Source organism: Octopus bimaculoides, chromosome 9 (assembly GCF_046866305.1).
Source record: "Octopus bimaculoides isolate indiv1 chromosome 9, ASM4686630v1, whole genome shotgun sequence".
Taxonomy (NCBI): domain Eukaryota; kingdom Metazoa; phylum Mollusca; class Cephalopoda; order Octopoda; family Octopodidae; genus Octopus; species Octopus bimaculoides.
The window spans coordinates 91,468,046-91,482,060 of NC_142936.1; the positions used below are offsets into that span (position 1 = coordinate 91,468,046).

A 14,015-nucleotide genomic window follows, 5' to 3' on the forward strand; every position below is an offset into this window, starting at 1 on the left:
ATACATATTTGAAATAAACACACACTGACATACATGTCAATGGTTAAATCAGTGAAAATATATGAAGGTGATGATAACATATCTTTGAGTGTTGCCTATGTGTGCGTGTGTGGTGTGTGTTTTCATAATACAGGAATCTGTTCATCTGTCTTTCAGTGTTCTTCCATTATTTCCCACACAATAAACATCAGTTTGGTATTAAACACAGTATGTACACTACCATGGTTATATATGCATATATGGCGGCGCAATGGCTTAGTGGTTAGGGCAGCGGACTTGCGGTTGTAGGATCATGGTTTCGATTCCCAGACCGGGCGTTGTGAGTGTTTATTGAGCAAAAACACCTAAAGCTCCACAAGGCTCTGGCAGGGGATGGTTGCGTACCCTGCTGTACTCTTTCACCACAACTTTCTCTCCCTCTTTCTTCCTGTTTCTGTTGTGCCTGTATTTCAAAGGGGCCAGCCTTGTCACACTCTGTGTCACACTGTATCTCCCCGAGAACTACGTTAAGAGTACACGTGTCTGTGGAGTGCTCAGCCACTTGCACGTTAATTTCACGAGCAGGCTGTTCCATTAATCGGATCAACTGGAACCCTCATCGTCGTAACCGACGGAGTGCTATGACAATGTAAGCATACAGAGGTACGTATATCACACATGTATTTCACTTTGCTTCGAGGATACACATACCCTCAGAGAAGAGGCGTTGATGAAGATGTAATAGTGTAAAACTTGTACGCAAGTGAAATTTTTAAAAATTTTCTTTATAAAACCCCAGAATGGCCAATGGATTACATGGATATTTACATTAAAAGATCATCGTCTCTAATTACCTGAACATCAGCGTAAGCCAAGATATAATAGTAACCATAGGTTTGTGTGTGTCCCATAACTTAGCGGTCGGCCAAAAGAGACTGATAAAGTAAGTACCAGTGTTTAAAAAAAATACTTGTCGATTTGTTCGACTAAAACCTTCAAGGCGGTGCCCAAGCTGGGCCGCAATCCAGCGGCTGGATCAAGTGAAAGGTAATAGAAGGATAAAGATATATAGTCGCGCGCGTCTGCGCTTGGCTTGTGTAATCGCCTGTTTCAAGGGAGATAACTCACAATAATATTCGACTTGGAAAATGTCAAACCGTTAGCGGAAGATAACTCTAAGGAAATCGCCAATTGATTGAACCGCTAAGCAGCCGCTCGTTCTGCAAGAAATAGATGCTAAGTATCCCTCAAATCACATTCTACTCTTTAAGCAAGCAAGAAAATAAAAAAAAAGAAAACCCCAGACAATGTAGTCTTTGCTATATGTCTGGCATGTACAAGCCAGACATAAGGGTACGGCGCGTCTGTGGAGTGCTCAGCCACTTGCAGGCTGTTCCGTCGATCGGATCAACTGGAACCCTCGTCGTCGCAACCGACGGAGTGCCATGACAATGTAAGCATACAGAGGTACGTATATCACACATGTATTTCCCTTTGCTTCGAGGATACATATACCCTCAGAGAAGAGGGTATATGCCATTGTCATAACACTCCGTCGGTTACGACGACGAGGGTTCCAGTTGATCCGATCAACGGAACAGCCTGCTCGTGAAACTAACCTGCAAGTACCTGAGCACTCCACACACGCGCCGTACTCTTATGCCTGCCTCGTATATAAGGCAAACCGTGTCTTCACCAAAAGAGAAATGTAGTCTCCTGTCCTAGAGGGTATCTGCAGTTGCCAAACAACTTGCGCAGATGATTATATAAGAGTCAAAAGTTAGTGCTCTACTTTAGCTCTCTCCCTCCATCAAATCGGCATTACCTGTACAGGTGTGCCACACGTCAAATGTCAAAGTGATCGCAAGAGCAGCGTGAAACTAGTTTTTTTCTCGAGAATGCAATGCGCTGACCTGCCTGGATACCGAAACCACTGACCTCGCGATCGTGAAGGTAACACATTGTCCGCTAAGCCGCGCGCTCACAGAAACATACAGGTATATCAAATACTATACTATATAAATTCTTTTACTCTTTTACTTGTTTCAGTCATTTGACTGCGGCCATGCTGGGGCGCCTTTAGTCGAGAAAATCGACCCCATGACTTATTCTTTGTAAGCCTAGTACTTATTCTATCGGTCTCTTTTTGCCGAACCGCTAAGTTACGGGGAGGTAAACACACCAGCATCGGTTGTCAAGCGATGGTGGGGGGACAAACACAGACACACAAACACACGTACATATATATACATATATACGACGGGCTTCTTTCAGTTTCCGTCTACCAAATCCACCCACAAGCCTTTGGTCGGCCCGAGGCTATAGTAGAAGACACTTGCCCAAGGTGCCACGCAGTGGGACTGAATCCGGAACCATGTGGTTGGTAAGCAAGCTACTTACCATATAGCCACTCCTGCACCTATATTGTTGATTTATTAACATAATCTCCACCTCGAGAGGATGTACCACAATTTTCCAAACGGCAATGAAAGCTGTTCCTTATGTGAAAGGGAGATAACCTCTAGATTCAAGAATTCTCGAAATTTGTCAGACAGGATGTCGGCAATTACGCTTTCTTCGTGCAGAATGTATTCCCCTCTGTCTTTTATGCTTTACGTATCAAGCATCTAGCAAGACATTAATGTTCCGCTCCTATCAAGGTGTAATCAGGGCCGGATTTACACCTGGTTGGGGCCCTGTGATTTTGCTAATTCAAAACAAGATAATAAAGAGCAACCCAAACTGGTTGAAATGGTCCTCAAAGATAAAAGAGCCTCGGTAGATCCAAGAGTCTCGGTTAAATTTAATGGATTTTTAAATCTAAAAGGGTCCAATCAAAAGAGAATTCAATAATTTTTAAAGAACTCCATTGGATTAAAAAAAAAAACTACAAAGTATTTGATTGTTGTAAATATTTTAAAAGACTTTTTAACTCCAATTTTTAGGTTTCTCTGCGTTACGGGATACTCCAAACCTTGCCCTCTCCTAGGCCATGGCCTATATTGGCCCCTACATAAATCGGGCCATAAGCATACTGCTGAGTTTAAACAGTTGAGTGATCTCCTATATTGGATACGATGTCATGCAACATAACTACGGCTGTTCTTATTGGACAACACGTCAAACAACATCATAATTGCTGTTAATTTTATTTCAAATTAATTTAGCAGACTAATTTGGAGCGCTCCCTCTTCGACATGCAGAAAAACTTTTAAAATATCCGCTGCCGCCGTCATCACCACCACCACCAACAACAAGAACGACTACAGCAACAGTGAACTACATACATGGAATAGCAGAACGAACAACCGCGTGGGTGGGACAAATTAAAACCTAATTAACTACGTCTGTGAGGATAACTTCTGTTGAATTCAAAATTGCGAGACATTCCAAGAAACGTTGAATATAGTAGAATAGACACAGGCAACCATTTTCGAGAAGCTGCCAAAGCATGAGACATGGATCATCATCAAGTAGACCCCACTGCTTAAAAATTTAGAGTAATTTTTCGTTGGGTGTAACATTCAGAAAGTCCCGCGGGCTGCAGGTTGCCTACAACTGTACTGGAGTTTGCTTTAGTTCAGCCTTATTCTTATATACCCAGGCCTATCTCCAATTTTAGTTTTGGAGCGGGTAGCCACAAGACACACGCCAGTCGTTCCATTCCTTTCCCAGCTCAAAGAGGTCTTGAGAAGAAAAAATATTACTGAATCAATTATGTCATCTTTTCTTGATAGTACTTGATCGATATTATTATCAGTGGAACAGAAGGGGATGAATACGAAGAAGTGAACTCCTGATATTAGAAAAATAAACTCAACAGTTATGTTTAGTTTATTTTGTGTTTCTGAAGAGAAAAACACGTACAACAATATGCAACACAAACTTAAATTGTTGTTACTTGTTTACTGCTATTGACGAAATCTCGTGTCTTTTATTTTGCGTTTCTTTCCGAGGATCAATCTACATCAATTGTAGGCACACAACACAGTAAAACCCCGACAATTCAAACAACATACATAATGAGGTACAGAAGTAGCAAATCTAGAGAGAAAACAATCAAAATATTTAAAAATATCACCAGATTTAAACTTTCTAAAATCTACTCAGCTGAAATAAAGTGCATTTTGATTGATAAACTAAAATACAAAACATTAAAAAAAATATTACAAGTCTGATATAGACCCACTGGGGACAGAGGCGTAGTTTGAAACCCTACCCCGGTGGTAGAATATAAAGAATCGGAACCTTATTTCGTAGGGTAAGTAAAATTGATGTGATGATTTAACAGATAATGAACAGTAAAAACGTGATTGCTTGAGGGTGGGGCTCAGGCAATGGCGTTCATCCTCATTTTATACATATATTCATTTCATTCATCGTTTTTATATTTCATGGTCCCACGTGTACCGTCTTTGTCCTTGTACCGTCTTTGTCCTTGTACCGTCCCCTCTGTGCTTTAGTCCTTTGTGCCAAATAAAGAATTTAATCTACATGAAGAGTTATTTGGTTTATTCAATCCGCTTCGTCGTCCGTTCTGACTGGATAATTTGAAGACCATAATGGTTTCAGTCTCAGCCAGGGAAAGGCATAAAAGTAACAACATCCACTTTCTCTTTTATCTTCTAAAAAGCATTGGTGTGGATGGGTGAGGTCAAGTGGTTCTTTCTATACACTTTTTGTGTTTCTCCGTCGACCAACAGACAGATCGAAATCATCGAAGGACAACTATTGATTTCGTAAACAAAAAAAACAAAAAAAAAAAAAATTTCCAAAGGTAGCGAGCTGGCAGAATGGTTAGCACACCGGACAAAAATGCTTAGCGGAATTTCATCCGTCTTTACGTTCAGGGTTCAAATTCCGCTGATGTCGACTTTGCCCTTCGTCATTTTGGAGTCATTGAGATAAGTGCCAGTACAGCAGTGGGGTAGATGTAAATGACTTGTCCCCTCTTGCGAAACTGCTGGCCTTCTGCCAAAATTTGAAATCAATATCTCAAAGTTTGGCTGCTCTTTATCATCTGCAACCCACATAGCACGGAGGGTGATGGCGTGACTAGGACGTGTGCCGCTCAGAGCAGCCCCTGGGGTTGTTGTGCTTCTCACCCAAAGACCTTAATCCTTATACAGATTTATACAGCAAACCCTAAAGTGCCGTTTCTATAAAAGCGTCGCTCGGGGCGGATCGCTCTCTCTTTAGTCACGTAAATGTCGAAAGGTTATGAAAAACAAAAATGTTGACGTAACAACAGGCGGGATAGAACTCATTTGCTTTATTTTATAATGAATTTTACTGTGCGGCAGAAAACAATTTTATTGAGGAGAGGGAGGGGAATAGAAAAAAAAACAATCATCAACAACAACAACAACCACCACCACCACCACCATCATCATCATCATCAACAACAACACTACTACTACTACTACTACCACCACCACCACCACCACCACTACTACTACTACTACTACTACTGCTGCTGCTGCTGCTATTACCACCACCACCACCAACTACAACACTACGGCTACTCCTACCACTTCTGCAACTATTTATTTACCGGAAGTAACGGTGAGTTATTAACGTATAAATCTGGAAAGGAAGAAGGTATCATGTTGGGCGTTAAAGAAGAGCAGACCAACAGCATGGCCAACACAACTGGTCTTGTAACGAACCCGGTGACGGCAGCTAACATCGTTGACCACGTAAAGTCAACTGATCAAAATCACAAGCAAGTATTCGTACCACGTTTTCACGAACTGACCAATATATACGTGCACGAAAAGGATATTCTGTACTTGGTCAGCATTTGTGTTCTCTTTGGTACAATGGTGATATTGTCGCTGTGTCTTTGGTTCAAAGGGAAGAGATCTGCGAATCGACCAACCGAAGAGAAAATCGGACTATTAGATTTCCCAGTTATCAGTCCAGCATCTTCTAGAAGAAGCTCATTCCTGGAAGACCACCATGAGTAGCAGAGATGGCGATGATTTTGACGTATTACGGAAATGATTATATATTTGTGAAAGAGCTCGATGGCGGATTCTTCAGCTTTCAATTTCTGAAGTGTCAACCTCCTTGATTGTTATAATTATATATTACTAAAAAGGACAGAAAAAAAAAATGTAAAAAGTAACGAGGTGAGAAGAGAAGAAAATGTCTGCCAAGTATTAACTTATTTAACGTATCGCCATCTTGTAGCTTCCCTCTATAACAGAAAGAAATATAATATGGATAGAATTAAAGTTGACTTCAGGTTCTTGTGTCAACACTGAAAGAACTAACATTCGTTGAGTGGCATGGATGCGATGCAATTCTTTTTAATGGTTGGTATATCATAATTTCGAGTGGTGCTTCAGTCGAGCAATTTGGTCAGACTTATTCTAAAAAACTGTAGTAAATTAAACTGGAAAAAGAGGCTCTCTTTAATATTTTAAAGGGCGTAGTTACAAAAAAAAAAATAAAAACCAAAACCAAAGAAGGTGGTGAGTCAATATTAGTTTTCAAATCCCTCCCGACCTAAACTCCTGCAAACATTCAAACGAAGCTGGTAATCTATTTGAAACAATCGTTTGCAAAATGTGTCGCTGCTTTATTCCAGAATTGGAGACCAATTGTTGTTGTTTTTCTCTTTTCCTTATTCTCGAATACACATTTTTAAATAGTTTTTTTTTTCCCCCAGTTTTTAGTAAATGTTCTTCAACCATCACGACTATTTTCGTGATAATGTATTTATTCAGATGGCAACGCCTCTTTCAGCCTCTGCTGAAATTTTTCTTTTTTGTTTCTAATTTAAGATTATATGTTATGATGTGTTACTTAACTCACCGTTATGTTTAGATTAAGAATGAGAATATACATTTCGATATGTACAGATACTTTAATCTCCGATAACTAACTTTTGTTTTCTATCGATGATTGAACCTCTATTAGAATACCGTTGAATCTTTCTATTGTTTTGAAGGGTCCTTTACTAAACTGTTAATTTTATGGCGAATCTGACTGATCGAAGATCAACCTTATTTGATTAAACATGACTGGAGATGAAACTGAATAATGTCGAGTGTTTAGTCAATTGAAACAACTCTTCATAATTTGAATTGGAAGGATTAACAATCACTGCGGTGAGATTTGAACTTAAAGTAGACCATTTATCGGTTGAAACACCCTTTGACTGGACACAATGACGGTTACGCCTCATATCCTTTTTTTTTTTTTTTTTTTTTTTTTTTTTTTTTTTTTTTTTTTTTGTCATCGGTGTCTTCACTTCAATTATTAGGGCAGCATTTTTATTTTTCCATGGCCTTGACCAGTTTTGGAAGAACTTTTCCTTTTCGTGAATCGCTTCCGAGATGATGACTTGATTGGTGGCTTCACCGTGTGTTCAGATAATGCCCGGCAAACTGCTCATTGGTCACTTTCAACGTCCAAAAGATTTTTCAACGGCCTTAGGATCACACCTGTAAAGGATTCTGTTTCTGTATTTTCTTGTCTGGAGAACTTTTTGTCATTGAGTGCTTCCAGACGAGCCCTCTACCTACAAAGTTGTCCGTTTCCTAGCTCGTTATGAATCCTGTTAGGCTTAAGTAATTGTGGTATCCGCTACAGTCTAAAACGGTTCGTGGTCAGCTCTGTTGGCGGGCATTAACACATCTTGGAACTGAAGTGTACCCCGACTTTGTTGCGCGAGGTTCCTTTTCTAGACAAAGGGCATGAATGTCTGATCTCTTCCTACAACAAATTGCAGATCAATTGCTGTTACTGAGCCATTCCTTCTGGACTTTGTTAGTGTAATTAGGAAAGCTCAGATCATTCCAGTCTCTATAGAATTGCGAGAGACTCGTTTCCAAAAGCAAGATTTTAATGTTGGAGTAGTCTGATTTTTGTGGCGAAGGTTAGATATCTGGAAAAGCTGATATCCCTGCCAATTCTTACCGTTACATATCCAATGAGGCTATCTTTTTGTCGATGCTGCTGCCTAGGAATGTGAAGGCTAATTGGTTCTGCGACGAAAGTGTAAAACTGAAGTATTATTTAATTTTTTTTTTCTTTGGTAACTGTCGAAGTTGTGGGCCAGAATCGCCTCCATTTTCTGCATCTGCTACTGAATGGGAAACGGTAATGCCAAAAGACAGTTAAAATCCTGTTCCTCTAGTTATGATTGCTATGTTTACTGTGTGAGGCTTTCTTTGTACTTCATTCAATGAGAAGCTGGAAAAAGATGACCGAAAGCCCTGTCCCGTTCCGTTATTAACTTCAACGCTCTTCGTTGGTCGACCTCTATAAATACAAACCGCTCCGAAAATAAGTTTCTGACCATCGTCATTTTCGGGTTTCCGACTTTGTAGAATCACTCTTTCTAGACCAGTTGATTCCAATTATGTTTTAATAGTGGGCCTCTTTGACTATTTTATTCTGGTAGACCCCACAGTTGTTCGACACTTAAAGCCTTGCTTTAGAGATACTTCTTTCAAAATTCTTTCGTTTTTCACTCATTCACTTGTGTAGGTCTGCAGTAAGATTTCCTTTGAGAACGTATTTCACTGACTGAAAACCTGTTGAACTGTACAACAGAGAGAAGCCCTTTTCTTGTAATAAATACATCCAAAGAAAAATTTTTCATGGACCCTTAAAATACTAGTGGACCCCCAATTTACTATTTTGCTTGCGTGGACCTCTCCAAAATCTAAGGCGGACCCATCAGAAATCTTATGGACCCCGTTTGAGAACTGTTTTCGAATATCTCCCTGTTGCGTGTACAGGCAACACGAAAATTGACATCAATAAAGTTGTCTCTTGGTTAACAACTGCATTTCTAATTATTGAATATGTGGAAGGTTTTTTTTCCATATTGTACGAAGACCATTGCTCTGTTAGAAGAGAACCAAGCTACACAAATCTGTGTTATTGGTAATTTAAAAGTTGACACTGCTGTTGGGAATATATTTTCATAATTTACAGTTCGACATTATCTCTAACTGGGCAGCCATCTACACCACTGTTTGCGTGCTGTTTGCGATGAAAAACTTTTAATAATTTCCACAGACATGTGGGTAAAACTCATTTCTTTGTTGGATTAAAATAAACCTATGAATGAAATGTCTCGTAGAAAAATTACATCGGTCTACTTCTGAACTTGTGCCAATACATCTCCCACCCACAGTTATGTATACAACATTACAATCAACTGTCACGAAAAAAATTGAATTTTTGCTATTTGTAGTGACTGACACGAAATAATTCTGGTTGCTTGAAGTTAATGGCAAACTTTATCCGATTGAATATCGTCTGATTTTAAAGCTTTGATCCCCAAGCCTCACTGCTACCTCAAGTTAGTCGAAAGAAAGCACATCTCCCTGCTTAGCTCTCTTCCTCTGTGGTGTGTCGCAGATGGTTCGCAAAGATGTCCTCCAGGCTGCAGTTCTCGCGATCTTCAGATGAGATCTCGTCAGATTCAGCGCTCATTCCTTGGATCTGTGAGCTCCTGCTTCACTTCAGCTCAGTTCTAGTAATTGTGTGGTCGTCCAATGATGGCGGTGATGTCTTTTTGTTGTTTGCTTGGTGGGTTGCCCCAGCAGATTCTTGAAGTGCATGAAACATGCCCGTAAGCTGTATTTATTTATTTGTTTTGCTTGTGTGGCCTACCTTGAACTTTTTCTCCTCATTGTTCACCCCTTTTTCTTACCTTCATTGGTTGCGTCCACTCGCAGATCCACTGAGCCAGCTCCTCTTCCTCCAGCCGGTCGGACACCTCAAATAGTGTGACCTTGACAGCTACGACCTTATCCTGAAGTTTTCTCACTTCTTCGTGATAAAAAAAAACCCTCAAAGCACTCACTCCCTACTCTCTGTGCAACGACGACGATGACGTCATGGTGCTGAAAGAGATAACTCTTCTTCATTCATCTCATTTTCACCAAAAAATTGTTTTGGCATTTGCTGCGATGAATCACTGATAAGACCCAGTGAAACTCTCCTCTTTCAGCAATTGTTGATGACGCGCTTCGACAGTACAATGGACTTGTAGCTCGGATTGAAAGCAACGCTCTCCAACCGATCTTCACTATAAAACCTGAATGCTTCGACCATCACTGTCGTTGTAGCCACATTCTTTTTAACGCAGTTCGGAGCAGCTTGTGTTGAATGTATTGAAGACTTGGGTTTATAATTCTCTTATTCCCCACCGTGCATTGAATAATAATTAATTTTCCACAGCAGCATCTCGTGGAGAAAGTTAAATACTGGTGGTTATTATCCATTTTATCTTGTATTTTTTAGTTTTGAAAATTGAATTTCAAGCATATTAGGAAAATATATTCAGAACTTTTTTGAAACTAAAATCGAATTTTGACTAAACCTGGAGCTACCCTTAAAAAAAAATTTTTTTTTATTTATTTATACAGCAAGAGATAAAATTCGAACCTTTTCTCAAATGGTATAAACATAATTTCAAAATATTTTTCCAGAAAAATTTAATTTTGGAGCAGTCAAAATAAAAAAAAAAACACTCTTTGCTATGGCTTTAAACAATATTTCAATATTATGATTTTCGCCTTTTATGGTATTTCAAGATCGATGCGAGTGTTCAAGAATTATATTCACCGTCCAGTGTACAACATGTGAAGTGGCAAGCTGACTGGATCGTTAGCGCGTCGGACAAAACATTTAGCGAGATTTCTTCCAGCTCTTTACGTTACGAGTTCAAATCCCGCCGAAGTCAGTTATGCCAGTCATCAATTCGGGATCGATACAATAAATTATCAGTCAAGAAGTACAGTGATCGATATAATCTACGTGCCGTCTCCCTTCAAAAGTTAATGGTTTTTAGTCTTGCAATTGACCGGCGTCCGTTCAGAAGGAATATTGTGATCTCGGTCACTTATATTCCATGGAAAGGGGATAGTATGTAATCGTTTGTCACATTCTCGGCAAATCATGTCAACGAAATTCTGTATTTCTTTTTGAATTAAGTCTTGGAATGTTTTAAAATGTTAGAATATGAAGACCTTATAAGTGAGAGGAGTCAACTGACCAAGTCTTTCGGAATGGCACGGCTGTAAGATTATATTAAAAACGTTAATTTTTTTCTTTATTTTTTTTCTCTCAAACGAGGCTTGATGCAGCTGTGGTGCAAAAGGGGTGACGAAGAAGGAAAAGAGTTCAAAAGATGTCGACTGAAAGATAATTCAAAGGATTGAACATCATAATCGAGAGGAACGAAGACAATGGTAATGGATTCTAGAGAGTAGCAGTTCAAGGAAAGGACTACCAGGAAGATCAACAGAGAAATCATGCACTTGAGAAGAGAAGCGGGCGACATGTTTAAAAAAAAAAAAAAAAAAAAAAAAAAAGATTGACAAAGTTCGTCGGAGCGATGATTGAGAATGTGTTCTTTACGTTTGTTACTTCTGATTGCAAACAGGTGAATTCAAACTAAAATTTTCAATATTTTCTAAACTGAGTTCAAATTCCTCCCGAGGTAGACTTTGCCTTTCATCCTTTCGGGTTGATAAAACCAGTGCCAGTCGAGCATTGGGATCTATGTAATCAACTTGCTGGCCTTGTGCAAACATTTGAAACCAATATTTTCTAAACAAAAGGTGAGGCATAAGACATCCGATGACATCATAATTAGTTTAAGAAATACAGCATTTGAGTTGATCGGAGATCAAACCAATGCCCAGCTGTATACTTAACTATATTCCAAGACTCATTTTCCCGTTGTTGCATAAAAGACATGAATTCTAAATAAGATTTATATTTTAAGATGGACCCAATCCAACGGGGGTGAGGAGATCATGAAGGCCCAACAACCAATTGTTGAATTCATCCGGCAAGCGATAGACACGAGTTCAAGTCTCCTTAATTGGCCTGTTGCTATTTTCTTGTCTAAAGTTGATGTTTATAATGCATAATACTGTAGTGTGGTGTGAAGGTGGCGAGCTGACTGAATCGTTAGCACGCCGGGCAAAAATGCTTAGCGACATTTCATCTGTCTTCGTGTTCTGAGCTCAAATTCTGTCGAGGGTAAACTTTGCCTTTTATCTTTTCGAGGTCAATAAAATAAGTACCAGTTGAGCACTGGGATCGATGTAATCTATAATGGACTGTACTGATCGATATTATTGCCAGTGGCACACAAAGAAATAAATACGGTAAAGTAAAATATTCATATTCGGAAAATAAAATCTTTGTTGGACTCTGGAGCAACAAGATGTTTCTCAAGAGAAATGCTTGCAACAATGAACAATACAAATTGTTGTTACTTTTTTACTGTTATTAACAAAACCTCGTGTTTTCCTTCTTTTTTATTTTGCCTTTCCTTTTAAGGATCAATCGAGTTATACCGTTTGAAATAATTATTTGGTTTATTCAGTTCGTTTTCCTTTATCTCCCATTCCGACCGTGGGGCATCCTTCAGCTGCGAGAATAGAACCTCCGGTTGCTGTAATTGTTGTTGTATAGTTTTGACCAACCAAGCCTGTTGGTCACTCTCAAGCTGTCCTGTGGTCAAAAGCGGCCCAGTCATGACTTTTCAGACAGTATATCGAGGACGAAATCATCCATTTAAGATGGTAGAGTGTAATGTGAACGCTTTGGTTGATATTTCTAGGAAGCGAGCGACTATATCGACGCTCCCTCGTTAGCCATCCTGCAAATTATTTTTGAAATAAGGCTGGAAATGTCTTAAAACATATTTATAAAGCCATAAAGTAAGGAGTCGTTTAGTTTGACCCCTGCAGACTTTTTAGTGGGATCACTCTGTTACCAACATTACGAATAGGCTCCTGATCTTCTTTCTCTTCTGGACCCTGCAAAAAATTCATGGGTTCTGGTTTCTGTATCGTTAGATAGAACGAAAAGCCTCTCCCATTTCTATTCATCCTTTCTGTATCCATCTCCATTTCATTAATGTCGGTGTCCAGCCCGCAAATTTTTTGTTTGTCTGTCCTTGTTCATCCCCTCTATGTAAGGCCTTAATGGCCAAAATTTTGAGATATTAAGATAGAGATAGAACAAAAAGCAGAAATGACAGGGACCCTTGATAAAAGAAGGACGGGGCAATACATTATCCAGGATCCAATGCTCCAAATATGGACGATCTTTTCATTCACAAGTAAGCGGGCAACTCCGACTCTAATGCCGCCATAGTGTATCAAACTGAGTCCATCTTCATAGATTTCTGAACACAACAAACCTTGGGCAGTCATTTTGTAAGCAAAAAATTAGTCAAAGGAAAATGGATTAAAAAAAAAAAAATGGTTTATTCAGAGGCGAGGAGTGGCGAGCAAACAGAATCGTTGGCACTCCGAACAAGATGCTTGGAAGAATTTCTTCCGGCCTTTTTTTTTTTTTTTTTTTTTTTTAACGTTCTGAATTTAAATTCCGCCGAGGTCGACTTTGCCTTTCATCCTTTCAGGATCGATAAATTAAGTACCAGTTGCCTACTTGAATCGATCTAATCGACTGATCTCCCCCCCCCTCACCCAAATTTCGGGCCTTGTGCCTAGAGTAGAAAAGAATTTTATAAACAAAAAATTAGTCAAAGGAAAATGGATTAAAAAAAAAAAAAATGATTTCTTCATAGGAGAGGGGGGGGGGGGGGCGAAGTAACAGAATCGTTGGCACTTCGAACAAGATGCTTGGAAGAATTTCCTCCGGCCTTCTTAACATTCTGAGTTCAAATTCCTCCAAATCGACTTCAAATTCCTCCAAATCGACGCGCTACATTGTCACGACGGCGCTCCTCCGACTCCATCAGGAAGGGCAACGTAAATTTTAATTGCCTGTTAATGTATCAAATTCTGTGGACTTCATTAAATAGAAACATCATCAGTTATGTTTGATTTTTGTTTTTCTTTTTGGAATGTATTTTATTTCTTGTTTACAGCGAGGTGACGAGAGAGTCCTCCGCTCCCGCCTTCCCCCTCACGGCAATATGTAGATTGCGTTTAGAGAGGAAGAGGAGGGGGTGATCTCTACCCCATCTACCCTGAATATGACAATAGTTGGCTGTCAGTTTTTGAGTAACCTGAAACATT

The 14,015-nt window shown here is 39.5% G+C and overlaps 1 long non-coding RNA gene across 1 annotated transcript; it reads left to right on the plus strand.

Moving 5' to 3' along the window:
- The first annotated feature begins 1,578 nt into the window (after positions 1 to 1,578).
- Positions 1,579 to 13,813, plus strand: LOC149134268 (uncharacterized). The gene is made up of 2 exons (XR_016243246.1): positions 1,579 to 6,458; positions 11,086 to 13,813. It is a non-coding gene; the product is annotated as an uncharacterized LOC149134268 (long non-coding RNA).
- Positions 13,814 to 14,015: the final 202 nt, after the last annotated feature.